The sequence below is a fragment of the Condylostylus longicornis genome, unplaced genomic scaffold (assembly GCF_029603195.1).
Source record: "Condylostylus longicornis isolate FDR11 unplaced genomic scaffold, ASM2960319v2 ptg000055l, whole genome shotgun sequence".
Classification (NCBI taxonomy): Eukaryota; Metazoa; Arthropoda; class Insecta; order Diptera; family Dolichopodidae; genus Condylostylus; species Condylostylus longicornis.
In genome coordinates this window covers 11145041-11164621 of record NW_026578024.1, presented here as the reverse complement: position 1 = coordinate 11164621, position 19581 = coordinate 11145041, and positions in this window count along the sequence as shown.

Below are 19581 nucleotides of genomic sequence, written 5' to 3'. Positions count from 1 at the left end.
TTTTTAATATAATAATATAGAAATAAATACGAAGACTATAATAAATAACTTTTTTTTGAATTTTTGCATTTCGAAGAATAACTCATCTGAATAACTTGTTGAATTTTTTACTAATTCGACGCTAGAACGAAGATTTTACTACTTAATTTTTTTCGAAGATTTGTTTTCGGCGAATAATATAATTGATATCGTAGTTTTTTTAATATAATAATATACAAATAAATACGAAGACTATAATAAATAATTTTTTTTTGATTTTTTGCATTTCGAAGAATAACTCATCTGAATAACTTATTTCAATTTTTACTAATTCGACGCTAGAACGAAGATTTTACTACTTAATTTTTTTCGAAGATTTGTTTTCGACGAATAATATAATTGATATCGTAGATTTTTTGAATAAAAGAATATCGAAGTAAATACGAGGACTATAATAAATAACTTTTTTTTTGATTTTTTGCATTTCGAAGAATAACTCATCTGAATAACTTGTTTAATTTTTTACTAATTCGACGCTAGAACGAAGATTTTACTACTTAATTTTTTTCGAAGATTTGTTTTCGGCGAATAATATAATTGATATCGTAGATTTTTTGAATAAAAGAATATCGAAGTAAATACGAGGACTATAATAAATAATTTTTTTTTTTGATTTTTTGCACTTCCAGGAATAACTGATCTGAATAACTTGTTTACTTTTTTACTAATTCGACGCTAGAACGAAGATTTTACTACTTAATTTTTTTCGAAGATTTATTTTCGACGAATAATATAATTGATATCGTAGATTTTTTGAATAAAAGAATATCGAAGTAAATACGAGGACTATAATAAATAACTTTTTTTTTTGATTATTTGCATTTCGAAGAATAACTCATCTGAATAACTTGTTTAATTTTTTACTAATTCGACGCTAGAACGAAGATTTTACTACCTAATTTTTTTCGAAGATTTATTTTCGGCGAATAATATAATTGATATCATAGATTTTTTGAATAAAAGAATATCGAAGTAAATACGAGGACTATAATAAATAACTTTTTTTTTTTGATTTTTTGGCATTTCGAAGAATAACTCATCTGAAAAACTTGTTTAATTTTTTACTAATTCGACGCTAGAACGAAGATTTTACTACTTAATTTTTTTCGAAGATTTGTTTTCGGCGAATAATATAATTGATATCGTAGTTTTTTTAATATAATAATATAGAAATAAATACGAAGACTATAATAAATAATTTTTTTTTGATTTTTTGCATTTCGAAGAATAACTCATCTGAAAAACTTGTTTAATTTTTTACTAATTCGACGCTAGAACGAAGATTTTACTACTTAATTTTTTTCGAAGATTTGTTTTCGACGAATAATATAATTTATATCGTAGATTTTTTAATATAATAATATAGAAATAAATACGAAGACTATAATAAATAATTTTTTTTTGATTTTTTGCATTTCGAAGAATAACTCATCTGAATAACTTGTTTAATTTTTTACTAATTCGACGCTAGAACGAAGATTTTACTACTTAATTTTTTTCGAAGATTTGTTTTCGGCGAATAATATAATTAATGTTGTAGTTTTTTTTAATATAATAATATAGAAATAAATGCGAGGACTATAATAAATAACTTTTTTGTTTTTTTTTTGCATTTCGAAGAATAATTCATCTGAATAACTTGTTTAATTTTTTACTAATTCGACGCTAGAACGAAGATTTTACTACTTAATTTTTTTCGAAGATTTGTTTTCGGCGAATAATATAATTGATATCGTAGTTTTTATACCCTGCACTTCGTGAAGGGTATATTAACTTTGGTATGGAGTTTGTCACTACTTGAAGGAGTCATCTGCGGTATGGACATATATATATATTCTTGCTCAGCGTAAAATTCTGCGTCGATTTAGACATGTCCGTCCGTCCGTCCGTCCGTCCGTCCGATCGCACGATAACTCAAAAACGAATAATGCTATCGACACCAAACTTTCACAAGTTTTTTCTTTTGTGCCAAGGACGAACCCTATTGTTATTGGACTATTTCGGACAACGGGTTCGGGTAGCTACCATACAACTCAAAGAGTTTGTTTTAAATATTTCGAAAACTAATAAAGCTATAAATATAAAATTTTGTACACATGTGTCCAATTACATTTTACACATGCTCTAAAAATTATAATGGGATAGCTGCACCGGTTCGGGTGGCTGCCATACAACTCCAACAGCAAATTTTTTATATTCGGCAAAATAATAAAGTCAGATTCATGAAACTTGGCAGTCATGTGTCCAATTATAGGTCAAATATATTTCTGAAGTTTTAGAAGAATTGCTTGACAGGTTCGGGTACCTGCCATACAACTCCAGAAGCTAATTTTAAATATTTGGAAAAATAATAAAGTCAGATTCATGAAACTTGGCAGTTGTGTGTCCGATTGTAGATCAGACATATTTGTGAAGTTTTAGTGGAATTGCTTGACAGGTTCGGGTACTTGTCATGCAAGTCTAAAAGCTTATTTTAAATATTTGGAAAAATAATAAAGTCAGATTCATGAAACTTGGCAGTTGTATGTCGAGTTATAGGTCAGATATATTTCTGAAGTTTTGGTGGGATTGCTTGGCAGGTTCGAGTAGCTCCCATACAAGTCCAAAAGCTTATTCTTAATATTTCGAAAAATAATAAAGTCAGATTCATGAGACTTGGCAGTCGTGTGTCCAATTATAGGTCAGATATATTTCTAAAGTTTTGGTGGGATTGCTTGGCAGGTTCGAGTAGCTCCCATACAAGTCTAAAAGCTTATTCTTAATATTTGGAAAAATAATAAAGTCATATTCATGAAACTTGGCAGTTGTGTGTCCGATTATAGATCAGATATATTTGTGAAGTTTTAGTGGAATTGCTTAACAGGTTCGGGTACTTGCCATACAACTTCAACAGCAAATTTTTTATATTCGGCAAAATAATAAAGTCAGATTCATGAAACTTGGCAGTCATGTGTCCAATTATAGGCCAAATATATTTCTGAAGTTTTAGAAGAATTGCTTGACAGGTTCGGGTACCTGCCATATAACTCCAGAAGTTAATTTTAAATATTTGAAAAAATAATAAAGCCAGATTCATGAAACTTGGCAGTTGTGTGTCCGATTGTAGATCAGATATATGAAGTTTTGATGGAATTGCTTGACAGGTTCAGGTACCTGCCATACAACTGTAAAAGCTAATTTTAAATATTTGGAAAAATTATAAAGTCAGATTCATGAAACTTGACAGTCGGATGTCCAATAATAGGTCAGACATATCCGTGAAGTTTCTATAGAATGTCTTCACGTGTTCGAGTAATTGCTACACAATAACGAAAGGTGCAGGGTATAATTCAATCGGTTTATACTGACTGAAACGTTTTTACTTGTTTTAATATAATAATATACAAATAAATACGAAGACTATAATAAATAACTTTTTTTTGAATTTTTGCATTTCGAAGAATAACTCATCTGAATAACTTGTTGAATTTTTTACTAATTCGACGCTAGAACGAAGATTTTACTACTTAATTTTTTTCGAAGATTTGTTTTAGGCGATTAATATAATTTATATCGTAGTTTTTTTAATATAATAATATAGAAATAAATACGAGGACTATAATAACTTTTTTTTGAATTTTTGCATTTCGAAGAATAACTCATCTGAATAACTTGTTTAATTTTTAAATAATTCGACGCTACGAAGATTTTACTACTTAATTTTTTTCGAAGATTTGTTTTCGGCGAATAATATAATTGATATCGTTGTTTTTTTTATTATAATAATATAGAAATAAATACGAAGACTACAATATATAAATTTTTTTTTTATTTTTTGCATTTCGAAGAATAACTCATCTGAATAACTTGTTTAATTTTTTACTAATTCGACGCTAAAACGAAGATTTTACTACTTAATTTTTTTCGAAGATTTTTTTTCGGCGAATAATATAATTGATATCGTGGTTTTTTTAATATATTAATATAGAAATAAATAAGAATACTATAATAAATAAATTATTTTTTGATTTTTTTTCATTTCGAAGGATAACTCATCTGAAAAACTTGTTTAATTTTTAAATAATTCGACGCTACGAAGATTTTACTACTTAATTTTTTTCGAAGATTTGTTTTCGGCGAATAATATAATTGATATCGTTGTTTTTTTTATTATAATAATATAGAAATAAATACGAAGACTACAATATATAAATTTTTTTTTTATTTTTTGCATTTCGAAGAATAACTGATCTGAATAACTTGTTTAATTTTTTACTAATTCGACGCTAGAACGAAGATTTTACTACTTAATTTTTTTCGAAGATTTGTTTTCGGCGAATAATATAATTGATATCGTGGTTTTTTTAATATATTAATATAGAAATAAATACGAATACTATAATAAATAAATTATTTTTTGATTTTTTGCATTTCGAAGGATAACTCATCTGAAAAACTTGTTTAATTTTTAAATAATTCGACGCTACGAAGATTTTACTACTTAATTTTTTTCGAAGATTTGTTTTCGGCGAATAATATAATTGATATCGTTGTTTTTTTTATTATAATAATATAGAAATAAATACGAAGACTATAATATATAAATTTTTTTTTTATTTTTTGCATTTCGAAGAATAACTGATCTGAATAACTTGTTTAATTTTTTACTAATTCGACGCTAGAACGAAGATTTTACTACTTAATTTTTTTCGAAGATTTGTTTTCGGCGAATAATATAATAGATATCGTAGTTTTTTTTAATATAATAATATAGAAATAAATACGAAGACTATAATATATAAATTTTTTTTTTATTTTTTGCATTTCGAAGAATAACTGATCTGAATAACTTGTTTAATTTTTTACTAATTCGACGCTAGAACGAAGATTTTACTACTTAATTTTTTTCGAAGATTTGTTTTCGGCGAATAATATAATTTATATCGTAGTTTTTTAATGTAATAATATAGAAATAAATACGAAGACTATAATATATAAATTTTTTTTTTATTTTTTGCATTTCGAAGAATAACTGATCTGAATAACTTGTTTAATTTTTTACTAATTCGACGCTAGAACGAAGATTTTACTACTTAATTTTTTTCGAAGATTTGTTTTCGACGAATAATATAATTTATATCGTAGATTTTTTAATATAATAATATAGAAATAAATATGAAGACTATAATAAATAATTTTTTTTTGATTTTTTGCATTTCGAAGAATAACTCATCTGAATAACTTGTTTAATTTTTTACTAATTCGACGCTAGAACGAAGATTTTACTACTTAATTTTTTTCGAAGATTTATTTTCGGCGAATAATATAATTGATATCGTGGTTTTTTTAATATAATAATATAGAAATAAATACGAAGACTACAATAAATAAAATCTTTTTTGATTTTTTGCATTTCGAAGAATAACTCATCTGAATAACTTGTTTAATTTTTTACTAATTCGACGCTAGAACGAAGATTTTACTAGTGAATTTTTTTCGAAGATTTGTTTTCGGCGAATAATATAATTAATATCGTAGTTTTTTTTAATATAATAATATAGAAATAAATACGAGGACTATAATAAATAACTTTTTTGTTTTTTTTTGCATTGCGAAGAATAATTCATCTGAATAACGTGTTTAATTTTTTACTAGTTCGACGCTAGAACGAAGATTTGACTACTTAATTTTTTTCGAAGATTTATTTTCGGCGATTAATATAATTTATGTCGTAGTTTTTTTAATATAATAATATAGAAATAAATACGAAGACTATAATAAATAACTTTTTTTTGAATTTTTGCATTTCGAAGAATAACTCATCTGAATAACTTGTTGAATTTTTTACTAATTCGACGCTAGAACGAAGATTTTACTACTTAATTTTTTTCGAAGATTTGTTTTCGGCGAATAATATAATTGATATCGTGGTTTTTTTAATATATTAATATAGAAATAAATACGAATACTATAATAAATAAATTATTTTTTGATTTTTTGCATTTCGAAGGATAACTCATCTGAATAACTTGTTTAATTTTTTACTAATTCGACGCTAGAACGAAGATTTTACTACTTAATTTTTTTCGAAGATTTGTTTTCGGCGAATAATATAATTGATATCGTAGTTTTCTTAATATAATAATATACAAATAAATACGAAGACTATAATAAATAATTTTTTTTTTGATTTTTTGCATTTCGAAGAATAGTTCATCTGAATAACTTGTTTAATTTTTTACTAATTCGACGCTAGAACGAAGATTTGACTACTTAATTTTTTTCGAAGATTTGTTTTCGGCGAATAATATAATTGATATCGTAGTTTTTTTTAATATAATAATATAGAAATAAATACGAAGACTATAATAAATAACTTTTTTTTGAATTTTTGCATTTCGAAGAATAACTCATCTGAATAACTTGTTGAATTTTTTACTAATTCGACGCTAGAACGAAGATTTTACTACTTAATTTTTTTCGAAGATTTGTTTTCGGCGAATAATATAATTGATATCGTGGTTTTTTTAATATATTAATATAAAAATAAATACGAATACTATAATAAATAAATTATTTTTTGATTTTTTGCATTTCGAAGGATAACTCATCTGAATAACTTGTTTAATTTTTTACTAATTCGACGCTAAAACGAAGATTTTACTACTTAATTTTTTTCGAAAATTTGTTTTCGGCGAATAATATAATTGATATCGTGGTTTTTTTAATATAATAATATAGAAATAAATACGAAGACTATAATATATAAATTTTTTTTTTATTTTTTGCATTTCGAAGAATAACTGATCTGAATAACTTGTTTAATTTTTTACTAATTCGACGCTAGAACGAAGATTTTACTACTTAATTTTTTTCGAAGATTTGTTTTCGGCGAATAATATAATTTATATCGTAGTTTTTTAATGTAATAATATAGAAATAAATACGAAGACTATAATAAATAAATTCTTTTTTGCTTTTTTGCATTTCGAAGAATAACTGATCTGAATAACTTGTTTAATTTTTTACTAATTCGACGCTAGAACGAAGATTTTACTACTTAATTTTTTTCGAAGATTTGTTTTCGGCGAATAATATAATTGATATCGTGGTTTTTTTAATATAATAATATAGAAATAAATACGAAGACTATAATAAATAAATTCTTTTTTGCTTTTTTGCATTTCGAAGAATAACTGATCTGAATAACTTGTTTAATTTTTTACTAATTCGACGCTAGAACGAAGATTTTACTACTTAATTTTTTTCGAAGATTTGTTTTCGGCGAATAATATAATTTGTATCGTAGTTTTTTAATGTAATAATATAGAAATAAATACGAAGACTATAATAAATAAATTCTTTTTTGCTTTTTTGCATTTCGAAGAATAACTGATCTGAATAACTTGTTTAATTTTTTACTAATTCGACGCTAGAACGAAGATTTTACTACTTAATTTTTTTCGAAGATTTGTTTTCGGTGAATAATATAATTGATATCGTTGTTTTTTTTATTATAATAATATAGAAATAAATACGAAGACTATAATATATAAATTTTTTTTTTATTTTTTGCATTTCGAAGAATAACTGATCTGAATAACTTGTTTAATTTTTTACTAATTCGACGCTAGAACGAAGATTTTACTACTTAATTTTTTTCGAAGATTTGTTTTCGGCGAATAATATAATTGATATCGTAGTTTTTTTAATGTAATAATATAGAAATAAATACGAAGACTATAATAAATAAATTCTTTTTTGCTTTTTTGCATTTCGAAGAATAACTGATCTGAATAACTTGTTTAATTTTTTACTAATTCGACGCTAGAACGAAGATTTTACTACTTAATTTTTTTCGAAGATTTGTTTTCGGCGAATAATATAATTTATATCGTAGTTTTTTAATGTAATAATATAGAAATAAATACGAAGACTATAATAAATAAATTCTTTTTTGCTTTTTTGCATTTCGAAGAATAACTGATCTGAATAACTTGTTTAATTTTTTACTAATTCGACGCTAGAACGAAGATTTTACTACTTAATTTTTTTCGAAAATTTGTTTTCGGCGAATAATATAATTTATATCGTAGTTTTTTAATGTAATAATATAGAAATAAATACGAAGACTATAATAAATAAATTCTTTTTTGCTTTTTTGCATTTCGAAGAATAACTGATCTGAATAACTTGTTTAATCTTTTACTAATTCGACGCTAGAACGAAGATTTTACTACTTAATTTTTTTCGAAGATTTGTTTTCGGCGAATAATATAATTGATATCGTTGTTTTTTTTATTATAATAATATAGAAATAAATACGAAGACTATAATAAATAAATTCTTTTTTCCTTTTTTGCATTTCGAAGAATAACTGATCTGAATAACTTGTTTAATTTTTTACTAATTCGACGCTAGAACGAAGATTTTACTACTTAATTTTTTTCGAAGATTTGTTTTCGGCGAATAATATAATTGATATCGTGGTTTTTTTAATATAATAATATAGAAATAAATACGAAGACTATAATAAATAAATTCTTTTTTGCTTTTTTGCATTTCGAAGAATAACTGATCTGAATAACTTGTTTAATTTTTTACTAATTCGACGCTAGAACGAAGATTTTACTACTTAATTTTTTTCGAAGATTTGTTTTCGGCGAATAATATAATTTATATCGTAGTTTTTTAATGTAATAATATAGAAATAAATACGAAGACTATAATAAATAAATTCTTTTTTGCTTTTTTGCATTTCGAAGAATAACTGATCTGAATAACTTGTTTAATTTTTTACTAATTCGACGCTAGAACGAAGATTTTACTACTTAATTTTTTTCGAAAATTTGTTTTCGGCGAATAATATAATTTATATCGTAGTTTTTTAATGTAATAATATAGAAATAAATACGAAGACTATAATAAATAAATTCTTTTTTGCTTTTTTGCATTTCGAAGAATAACTGATCTGAATAACTTGTTTAATTTTTTACTAATTCGACGCTAGAACGAAGATTTTACTACTTAATTTTTTTCGAAGATTTGTTTTCGGCGAATAATATAATTTATATCGTAGTTTTTTAATGTAATAATATAGAAATAAATACGAAGACTATAATAAATAAATTCTTTTTTGCTTTTTTGCATTTCGAAGAATAACTGATCTGAATAACTTGTTTAATTTTTTACTAATTCGACGCTAGAACGAAGATTTTACTACTTAATTTTTTTCGAAAATTTGTTTTCGGCGAATAATATAATTTATATCGTAGTTTTTTAATGTAATAATATAGAAATAAATACGAAGACTATAATAAATAAATTCTTTTTTGCTTTTTTGCATTTCGAAGAATAACTGATCTGAATAACTTGTTTAATTTTTTACTAATTCGACGCTAGAACGAAGATTTTACTACTTAATTTTTTTCGAAAATTTGTTTTCGGCGAATAATATAATTTATATCGTAGTTTTTTAATGTAATAATATAGAAATAAATACGAAGACTATAATAAATAAATTCTTTTTTGCTTTTTTGCATTTCGAAGAATAACTGATCTGAATAACTTGTTTAATTTTTTACTAATTCGACGCTGGAACGAAGATTTTACTACTTAATTTTTTTCGAAGATTTGTTTTCGGCGAATAATATAATTTATATCGTAGTTTTTTAATGTAATAATATAGAAATAAATACGAAGACTATAATAAATAAATTCTTTTTTGCTTTTTTGCATTTCGAAGAATAACTGATCTGAATAACTTGTTTAATTTTTTACTGATTCGACGCTAGAACGAAGATTTTACTACTTAATTTTTTTCGAAGATTTGTTTTCGGCGAATAATATAATTGATATCGTGGTTTTTTTAATATAATAATATAGAAATAAATACGAAGACTATAATATATAAATTTTTTTTTTATTTTTTGCATTTCGAAGAATAACTGATCTGAATAACTTGTTCAATTTTTTACTAATTCGACGCTAGAACGAAGATTTTACTACTTAATTTTTTTCGAAGATTTGTTTTCGGCGAATAATATAATTGATATCGTGGTTTTTTTAATATAATAATATAGAAATAAATACGAAGACTATAATATATAAATTTTTTTTTTATTTTTTGCATTTCGAAGAATAACTGATCTGAATAACTTGTTTAATTTTTTACTAATTCGACGCTAGAACGAAGATTTTACTACTTAATTTTTTTCGAAGATTTGTTTTCGGCGAATAATATAATTTATATCGTAGTTTTTTAATGTAATAATATAGAAATAAATACTATAATAAATAACTTTTTTTGAATTTTTGCATTTTGAAGAATAACTCATCTGAATAACTTGTTTAATTTTTTTATTAATTCGACGCTAGAACGAAGATTTTACTACTTAATTTTTTTCGAAGATTTATTTTCGGCGAATAATATAATTGATATCGTGGTTTTTTTAATATACTCGTAATAATATAGAAATAAATACGAAGACTATAATAAATAAATTCTTTTTTGCTTTTTTGCATTTCGAAGAATAACTGATCTGAATAACTTGTTTAATTTTTTTATTAATTCGACGCTAGAACGAAGATTTTACTACTTAATTTTTTTCGAAGATTTATTTTCGGCGAATAATATATTTGATATCGTGGTTTTTTTAATATACTCGTAATAATATAGAAATAAATACGAAGACTATAATAAATAAATTCTTTTTTGATTTTTTGCATTTCGAAGAATAACTCTTCTGAATAACTTGTTTAATTTTTTACTAATTCGACGCTAGAACGAAGATTTTACTACTTAATTTTTTTCGAAGATTTGTTTTCGGCGAATAATATAATTGATATCGTAGTTCTTTTTAATATAATAATATAGAAATAAATACGAGGACTATAATAAATAACTTTTTTGTTTTTTTTGCATTTCGAAGAATAACTCATCTGAATAACTTGTTTAATTTTTTACTAATTCGACGCTACGAAGATTTTACTACTTAATTTTTTTCGAAGATTTGTTTTCGGCGAATAATATAATTGATATCGTTGTTTTTTTTATTATAATAATATAGAAATAAATACGAAGACTACAATATATAAATTTTTTTTTTATTTTTTGCATTTCGAAGAATAACTCATCTGAATAACTTGTTGAATTTTTTACTAATTCGACGCTAGAACGAAGATTTTACTACTTAATTTTTTTCGAAGATTTGTTTTCGGCGAATAATATAATTAATATCGTGGTTTTTTTAATATAATAATATAAAAATAAATACGAAGACTACAATATATAAATTTTTTTTTTATTTTTTGCATTTCGAAGAATAACTCATCTGAATAACTTGTTTAATTTTTTACTAATTCGACGCTAGAACGAAGATTTTACTACTTAATTTTTTTCGAAGATTTGTTTTCGGCGAATAATATAATTTATATCGTTGTTTTTTTTATTATAATAATATAGAAATAAATACGAAGACTACAATATATAAATTTTTTTTTTATTTTTTGCATTTCGAAGAATAACTCATCTGAATAACTTGTTGAATTTTTTACTAATTCGACGCTAGAACGAAGATTTTACTACTTAATTTTTTTCGAAGATTTGTTTTCGGCGAATAATATAATTGATATCGTAGTTTTTTTTTAATATAATAATATAGAAATAAATACGAGGACTATAATAAATAACTTTTTTGTTTTTTTTTGCATTTCGAAGAATAACTCATCTGAATAACGTGTTTAATTTTTTACTAATTCGACGCTAGAACGAAGATTTTACTACTTAATTTTTTTCGAAGATTTGTTTTCGGCGAATAATATAATTGATATCGTAGTTTTTTTTTAATATAATAATATAGAAATAAATACGAGGACTATAATAAATAACTTTTTTGTTTTTTTTTGCATTTCGAAGAATAACTCATCTGAATAACGTGTTTAATTTTTTACTAATTCGACGCTAGAACGAAGATTTTACTACTTAATTTTTTTCGAAGATTTATTTTCGGCGATTAATATAATTTATATCGTGGTTTTTTTAATATAATAATATAGAAATAAATACGAAGACCATAATAAATACATTTTTTTTTGATTTCTTGCATTTCGAAGAATAACTGATCTGAATAACTTGTTTAATTTTTTGCTAATTCGACGCTAGAACGAAGATTTTACTACTTAATTTTTTTCGAAGATTTGTTTTCGGCGAATAATATAATTGATATCGTAGTTTTTTTAATATAATAATATACAAATAAATACGAAGACTATAATAAATAAATTTTTTTTTGATTTTTTGCATTTCGAAGAATAACTCATCTGAATAACTTGTTTAATTTTTTACTAATTCGACGCTAGAACGAAGACTTTACTACTTAATTTTTTTCGAAGATTTATTTTCGGCGAATAATATAATTGATATCGTGGTTTTTTTAATATAATAATATAGAAATAAATACGAAGACCATAATAAATACATTTTTTTTTGATTTCTTGCATTTCGAAGAATAACTGATCTGAATAACTTGTTGAATTTTTTACTAATTCGACGCTAGAACGAAGATTTTACTACTTAATTTTTTTCGAAGATTTGTTTTCGGCGAATAATATAATTGATATCGTAGTTTTTTTAATATAATAATATACAAATAAATACGAAGACTATAATAAATAAATTATTTTTTGATTTTTTGCATTTCGAAGAATAACTGATCTGAATAACTTGTTTAATTTTTTACTAATTCGACGCTAGAAATAATATAATTGATATCGTAGTTTTTTTAATATAATAATATACAAATAAATACGAAGACTATAATATATAAATTTTTTTTTGATTTTTTGCATTTCGAAGAATAACTCATCTGAATAACTTGTTTAATTTTTTACTAATTCGACGCTAGAACGAAGACTTTACTACTTAATTTTTTTCGAAGATTTATTTTCGGCGAATAATATAATTGATATCGTGGTTTTTTTAATATAATAATATAGAAATAAATACGAAGACCATAATAAATACATTTTTTTTTGATTTCTTGCATTTCGAAGAATAACTGATCTGAATAACTTGTTTAATTTTTTACTAATTCGACGCTAGAACGAAGATTTTACTACTTAATTTTTTTCGAAGATTTGTTTTCGGCGAATAATATAATTGATATCGTAGTTTTTTTAATATAATAATATACAAATAAATACGAAGACTATAATAAATAAATTATTTTTTGATTTTTTGCATTTCGAAGAATAACTCATCTGAATAACTTGTTTAATTTTTTACTTATTCGACGCTAGAACGAAGATTTTACTACTTAATTTTTTTCGAAGATTTATTTTCGGCGAATAATATAATTGATATCGTGGTTTTTTTAATATAATAATATAGAAATAAATACGAAGACCATAATAAATACATTTTTTTTTGATTTCTTGCATTTCGAAGAATAACTGATCTGAATAACTTGTTCAATTTTTTACTAATTCGACGCTAGAACGAAGACTTTACTACTTAATTTTTTTCGAAGATTTATTTTCGGCGAATAATATAATTGATATCGTGGTTTTTTTAATATAATAATATAGAAATAAATACGAAGACCATAATAAATAAATTTTTTTTTGATTTCTTGCATTTCGAAGAATAACTGATCTGAATAACTTGTTTAATTTTTTACTAATTCGACGCTAGAACGAAGATTTTACTACTTAATTTTTTTCGAAGATTTGTTTTCGGCGAATAATATAATTGATATCGTAGTTTTTTAATATAATAATATACAAATAAATACGAAGACTATAATAAATAAATTTTTTTTTGATTTTTTGCATTTCGAAGAATAATTCATCTGAATAACTTGTTTAATTTTTTACTAATTCGACGCTAGAACGAAGATTTTACTACTTAATTTTTTTCGAAGATTTGTTTTCGGCGAACAATATATTTTATATCGTAGTTTTTTAATGTAATAATATACAAATAAATACGAAGACTATAATAAATAACTTTTTTTTGAATTTTTGCATTTCGAAGAATAACTCATCTGAATAACTTGTTTAATTTTTTACTAATTCGACGCTAGAACGAAGATTTTACTACTTAATTTTTTTCGAAGATTTGTTTTCGGCGAATAATATAATTGATATCGTAGTTTTTTAATAAATTAATATACAAATAAATACGAAGACTATAATAAATAAATTTTTTTTTGATTTTTTGCATTTCGAAGAATAATTCATCTGAATAACTTGTTTAATTTTTTACTAATTCGACGCTAGAACGAAGATTTTACTACTTAATTTTTTTCGAAGATTTGTTTTCGGCGAATAATATAATTGATATCGTAGTTTTTTAATATAATAATACTAGGGGCCCCTGTGGTTTGCTTATAAGCAGCATTATCTGTTGTAAAAACAGGATTGTGGCAATCAATTTTAAAATAAGTTTAGAAAAATTTGTACATATTATGGCATACATATGCAGGTATATACTTGTATATGCATAAATATCATATTGGTTTGAATGCTAATGATAAATTAAAGTAATGGAAATATTTTTAATTTAATAAATTTTAAGATGTAATATGTGTTACTGTTAATTACATAGATATGATTAAAATTCAATTTAAGAATTAGTTAACAATTAAGAACGAAAAATTTCCTTATAAACAACGTTATCTGTTAAAATATTTCCATCATCGATTTTTCCCTGACGAACCGTATCTTTGACTTGAATTTTTAAAGAATTGGAGTCTATGGCTCTTGAACATACTGTGTATAATTGCCCATGCGAAAAGCACGGCTGGGGGAGATAGAGGCCAACCTTTTCAAAAGTTTGCCCCTGGGACTTATTTATAGTCATGGCATATGCAAGACGGATGGGGAACTGATGTCGAACAAAATTAAAAGGAAAGGAAATAGTACCTTTCACGCTAAACTTTAAAACCAAAGTGATTGTGAATTAATAAAAAAATCAATGCCTCTTTTCTTTATACAGACCTGGCTTGGCTACTTACTCAATTGAAATTTCGCAAGGACACGAAGAATAATTGCCTTAGTTATTCGTGTTCTTATATCTCTCACAATTTTTAGTTTTATATTTTTTAATTCCATTCCATGTTAAATACAACAACAAAAAATTATTTTACTCTTACTTAACTCATTTAAAATATTTCGCTTCCTTTTGCTTTTTATTTTTGTTTATGGTAGTAAAGCAAAAAAACAAAAAAAATATTACTACTCTTTTTTTATTCTCTTTCGCTTTTCGCTTTTCATTTTTTGTTTTTGTTTTACAGTATGTATAATCAATTGAGTAATGTTTCTACCCAGTATTCTCTTTTGCTATTTTCATTTTTTTGTTTTTGTTATTTATTAGATTATATGTATACCTGTTCATGAACTGGAAAAATCTTGTAAAATATAATATAGATACAAATAAATACGAAGACTATAATAAATAACTTTTTTTTGAATTTTTGCATTTCGAAGAATAACTCATCTGAATAACTTGTTTAATTTTTTACTAATTCGACGCTAGAACGAAGATTTTACTACTTAATTTTTTTCGAAGATTTATTTTCGGCGAATAATATAATTGATATCGTGGTTTTTTTAATATAATAATAAAGAAATAAATACGAAGACTATAATAAATACATTTTTTTTTGATTTCTTGCATTTCGAAGAATAACTGATCTGAATAACTTGTTTAATTTTTTACTAATTCGACGCTAGAACGAAGATTTTACTACTTAATTTTTTTCGAAGATTTGTTTTCGGCGAATAATATAATTGATATCGTAGTTTTTTTAATATAATAATATACAAATAAATACGAAGACTATAATAAATAAATTATTTTTTGATTTTTTGCATTTCGAAGAATAACTCATCTGAATAACTTGTTTAATTTTTTACTAATTCGATGCTAGAACGAAGATTTTACTACTTAATTTTTTTCGAAGATTTATTTTCGGCGAATAATATAATTGATATCGTGGTTTTTTTAATATAATAATATAGAAATACATACGAAGACCATAATAAATACATTTTTTTTTGATTTCTTGCATTTCGAAGAATAACTGATCTGAATAACTTGTTTAATTTTTTACTAATTCGACGCTAGAACGAAGATTTTACTACTTAATTTTTTTCGAAGATTTGTTTTCGGCGAATAATATAATTGATATCGTAGTTTTTTTAATATAATAATATACAAATAAATACGAAGACTATAATAAATAAATTTTTTTTTGATTTTTTGCATTTCGAAGAATAACTCATCTGAATAACTTGTTTAATTTTTTACTAATTCGACGCTAGAACGAAGATTTTACTACTTAATTTTTTTTGAAGATTTATTTTCGGCGAATAATATAATTGATATCGTAGTTTTTTTAATATAATAATATAGAAATAAATACGAAGACCATAATAAATACTTTTTTTTTTGATTTCTTGCATTTCGAAGAATAACTGATCTGAATAACTTGTTTAATATTTTACTAATTCGACGCTAGAACGAAGATTTTACTACTTAATTTTTTTCGAAGATTTGTTTTCGGCGAACAATATATTTTATATCGTAGTTTTTTAATGTAATAATATAGAAATAAATACGAAGACTATAATAAATAACTTTTTTTTGAATTTTTGCATTTCGAAGAATAACTCATCTGAATAACTTGTTTAATTTTTTACTAATTCGATGCTAGAACGAAGATTTTACTACTTAATTTTTTTCGAAGATTTGTTTTCGGCGAATAATATAATTGATATCGTAGTTTTTTTAATATAATAATATAGAAATAAATACGAAGACTATAATAAATAAATTATTTTTTGATTTTTTGCATTTCGAAGAATAACTGATCTGAATAACTTGTTTAATTTTTTACTAATTCGACGCTAGAACGAAGATTTTACTACTTAATTTTTTTCGAAGATTTGTTTTCGGCGAATAATATAATTGATATCGTAGTTTTTTTTAATATAATAATATAGAAATAAATACGAAGACCATAATAAATACATTTTTTTTTGATTTCTTGCATTTCGAAGAATAACTGATCTGAATAACTTGTTTAATTTTTTACTAATTCGACGCTAGAACGAAGATTTTACTACTTAATTTTTTTCGAAGATTTGTTTTCGGCGAATAATATAATTGATATCGTAGTTTTTTTAATATAATAATATACAAATAAATACGAAGACTATAATAAATAAATTTTTTTTTGATTTTTTGCATTTCGAAGAATAACTCATCTGAATAACTTGTTTAATTTTTTACTAATTCGACGCTAGAACGAAGACTTTACTACTTAATTTTTTTCGAAGATTTATTTTCGGCGAATAATATAATTAATATCGTGGTTTTTTTAATATAATAATATAGAAATAAATGCGAATACTATAATAAATTAATTTTTTTTTTGATTTTTTGCATTTCGAAGAATAACTGATCTGAATAACTTGTTTAATTTTTTACTAATTCGACGCTAGAACGAAGATTTTACTACTTAATTTTTTTCGAAGATTTGTTTTCGGCGAATAATATAATTGATATCGTAGTTTTTTTAATATAATAATATACAAATAAATACGAAGACTATAATAAATAAATTATTTTTTGATTTTTTGCATTTCGAAGAATAACTCATCTGAGTAACTTGTTTAATTTTTTACTAATTCGACGCTACGAAGATTTTACTACTTAATTTTTTTCGAAGATTTGTTTTCGGCGAATAATATAATTGATATCGTAGTTTTTTTTAATATAATAATATAGAAATAAATACGAAGACCATAATAAATACATTTTTTTTTGATTTCTTGCATTTCGAAGAATAACTGATCTGAATAACTTGTTTAATTTTTTACTAATTCGACGCTAGAACGAAGATTTTACTACTTAATTTTTTTCGAAGATTTGTTTTCGGCGAATAATATAATTGATATCGTAGTTTTTTTAATATAATAATATACAAATAAATACGAAGACCATAATAAATACATTTTTTTTTTGATTTCTTGCATTTCGAAGAATAACTGATCTGAATAACTTGTTTAATTTTTTACTAATTCGACGCTAGAACGAAGATTTTACTACTTAATTTTTTTCGAAGATTTGTTTTCGGCGAATAATATAATTGATATCGTAGTTTTTTTAATATAATAATATAGAAATAAATACGAAGACCATAATAAATACATTTTTGTTTGATTTCTTGCATTTCGAAGAATAACTGATCTGAATAACTTGTTTAATTTTTTACTAATTCGACGCTAGAACGAAGATTTTACTACTTAATTTCTTTCGAAGATTTGTTTTCGGCGAACAATATATTTTATATCGTAGTTTTTTAATGTAATAATATAGAAATAAATACGAAGACTATAATAAATAAATTTTTTTTTGATTTTTTGCATTTCGAAGAATAACTCATCTGAATAACTTGTTTAATTTTTTACTAATTCGACGCTAGAACGAAGACTTTACTACTTAATTTTTTTCGAAGATTTATTTTCGGCGAATAATATAATTGATATCGTGGTTTTTTTAATATAATAATATAGAAATAAATGCGAATACTATAATAAATAAATTATTTTTTGAGTTTTTGCATTTCGAAGAATAACTGATCTGAATAACTTGTTTAATTTTTTACTAATTCGACGCTAGAACGAAGATTTTACTACTTAATTTTTTTCGAAGATTTGTTTTCGGCGAATAATATAATTGATATAGTAGTTTTTTTAATATAATAATATACAAATAAATACGAAGACCATAATATATAAATTTTGTTTTGATTTCTTGAATTTCGAAGAATAACTGATCTGAATAACTTGTTTAATTTTTTACTAATTCGACGCTAGAACGAAGATTTTACTACTTCATTTTTTTCGAAGATTTGTTTTCGGCGAATAATATAATTGATATCGTAGTTTTTTTAATATAATAATATACAAATAAATACGAAGACCATAATAAATACATTTTTTTTTGATTTCTTGCATTTCGAAGAATAACTGATCTGAATAACTTGTTTAATTTTTTACTAATTCGACGCTATAACGAAGGTTTTACTACTTAATTTTTTTCGAAGATTTGTTTTCGGCGAATAATATAATTGATATCGTAGTTTTTTTAATATAATAATATAGAAATAAATACGAAGACTATAATAAATAACTTTTTTTTTTTGATTTTTTGCATTTCGAAGAATAACTCATCTGAATAACTTATTTAAATTTTTACTAATTCGACGCTAGAACAAAGATTTTACTACTTAATTTTTTTCGAAGATTTGTTTTCGGCGAATAATATAATTGATATCGTTGTTTTTTTTATTATAATAATATAGAAATAAATACGAAGACTATAATAAATAAATTCTCTTTTGCTTTTTTGCATTTCGAAGAATAACTCATCTGAATAACTTGTTTAATTTTTTACTAATTCGATGCTAGAACGAAGATTTTACTACTTAATTTTTTTCGAAGTTTTGTTTTCGGCGAATAATATAATTGATATCGTAGTTTTTTTTAATATGA